Source organism: Triticum dicoccoides, chromosome 4A (genome assembly GCF_002162155.2).
Source record: "Triticum dicoccoides isolate Atlit2015 ecotype Zavitan chromosome 4A, WEW_v2.0, whole genome shotgun sequence".
Classification (NCBI taxonomy): domain Eukaryota; kingdom Viridiplantae; phylum Streptophyta; class Magnoliopsida; order Poales; family Poaceae; genus Triticum; species Triticum dicoccoides.
The window spans coordinates 626,807,507-626,809,847 of NC_041386.1; the positions used below are offsets into that span (position 1 = coordinate 626,807,507).

Below are 2,341 nucleotides of genomic sequence, written 5' to 3' on the forward strand. Positions count from 1 at the left end.
TTTGAGGACCTAAACACCTGGAAAAAAATCAAAAAACACACACAAACAAGCTACTCAGAAGACAGTGTGACCATGTGTGAATGATCATGGGATGATATACCGACATAGTCAAGATACATCAAGATATACAATGAAATGTTTGGCAGGATTATTCGCAGAGATGTTCGATAGAAAAAAGGATACATACTGTTACACGACATCAATTCTAAAGCAAATAATTTAACAACACAAAGGTGCAGTGGCCTCCGAAGGCAATAATGGACACATGCATGTCTTTGAGAAAGAAATATAAAACAGTGTAGAGAATTATTTTAACAATACCTCGTGGTAGCTTCTCTATTTTAGTTTGCTTGATGTCCTGAGTGTGGAGATTGGACAGATTCTTAATAGAATCTGAGAGTGATTTGACCTTAGTGCGTCCTAAGCCGATGTAACATAGACTGAACAGATCCCTATCAATGCTGGCACTTCAGTGACTTGAGAATCTTGAAGCTCGAGAACTGTATGGTAGCTGGAGTCACCCAAAATTGAAGATAGCACAATTGGAGAGAATGAAATTACTCCCATTGACACAAAAGTTCGAAGGTGTGGAGGTTTATCTTTCACCGCAGTTTCATGATTTCTCTCTTTCCATCCACATAATGACAGCCGACGAACATTTTTTTCTTTTGCGGGCGAACATTCTTATCCAGCTATGTCATTTCGCTGTAGCCAAATCTCTCTTCTATTGCAACAGAAATTGCCAGTTCACGAACAATATCATGCATCTTGCAGGTTCCAACCCTACGAAGCTCATCATTCTCCAAAATTTCAAGCATATTGCGGTGGATCAATTCCATGAGATTTCCCTCAGCCACCAGCTTTGCTGTGTTATTTCCTTTATTCACCACAAACCCTTCTGCAACCCACAGTCGCACAAGGCTGTCACGTGACATGGGGTAGCCTTCCGGGAACAGACTGCAGTACAATAAGCAGTTTTTGAGGTCTCCTGATAGGTCATGGTAGCTCAGAGTTAAGATTGCTCGGACAAAAACATTGCTTGATAAGATGGCCCGAAATTGATTGTACGCTTGCTTCCATATGTTTAATCCTTGTCTCAAAGATAACATTCTGCCAATGGTAACAATTGCGAGCGGCAGCCGATGACACCTGTCAACTATAGAACTAACATCTTTCTCAAGCTCCTCGGGGCACATGTTTTTTTTTTTAAAAAAAAGAAGGATGACCCCGGCCTCTGCATCTAGAAGATGCATACGGTCACTTTATTGATTATTCTCGAGGACCTTATAAAGTATTACAACAATGTGCCTAAATCTACCATCTTGGCAACATATGCCGCTACTCCTATCCAAAATGATGTAGGGATGCTAACTGGGCCACTCACCTAAGCCTAACATCAAAAGCCGGAAGCCGAAACACATTCGGAAGCCCCAGCCGAGCCACATACCGGGTCTGGGGCACAATCCGGTCAGACGCACTCGTGTGTCGTCGCCGCCATCTTTCACAGGTCCGTCTTCAGATCATATTGAGGCTTCTACCTTGTCTGGCCACTCTGCCATCGACGTCACCATGACGCCAGACAGCAACCTCCTCCTGCGCGAGTCCATCTTCGTGCATCGGACGCCGAGCCTCCACAGCGCCATGCCGCCGATATCCGCCGCCATCAATGTGTGAGATGAAGCACCGCTCCACCATCCCCCCAGCCAGCACTTACTCCAAAACGATGCCCCCAAGAGTGACAGCGATAAAACGCCATCATCGTCTGATCCGGAAGACCCAGATCTAGGGTTTCCCCCGGAGCATCCCGAGTCTGATGACGCAGACTGCAACGACGATGCCTCGACAAAGGAACGACATCTAAGACGCCGCCATCGTCCGCCATGACCGTAGTCGGCGCGATTTTCATCGGCAGTTGCTCCACCAGACGTGCGCCGTCGACGTCGCTAGTCCCTTCAACCGGAGCAAACTCCAAAACAATGCCCTAAAAAGGGACTACGACGCAAGAGCGCCGCCATCGCTCGATCCCAAGGAGATCTAGGGTTTTCCCCGGAGTTGCGCGCGCTGTCAAGGGCCAGACAAGGGTAGAATCCCGCGGATCTACCCAGCTGCCGGCGAATCGCACCCACCATCGTGCCGACGGCAGAGCAGCGATCAATCCGGCCGCGCCGCCGCCGTCCCTGGCGGCCGCGACGCACCAGATCGCGAGGCCTCCTGCCGCGGGGAAGCGAAGTCGCCGTGGCGTCCGGCCCGCCCGCCACGCTCCGGCCCGGGGGCGCCGGCCCGCGCCAGCCCCACCCGAGCGAGAGGGCCCGAGTCCCCGCCGCCGCCGGCGACGACAAGG

The 2,341-nt window shown here is 50.3% G+C and overlaps 1 pseudogene; it reads right to left on the minus strand.

Annotated features, from left to right (window-relative positions):
- Positions 1-205: 205 nt before the first annotated feature.
- Positions 206-2,341, minus strand: part of LOC119283895 — a 7,767-nt pseudogene continuing 5,631 nt past the window's right edge.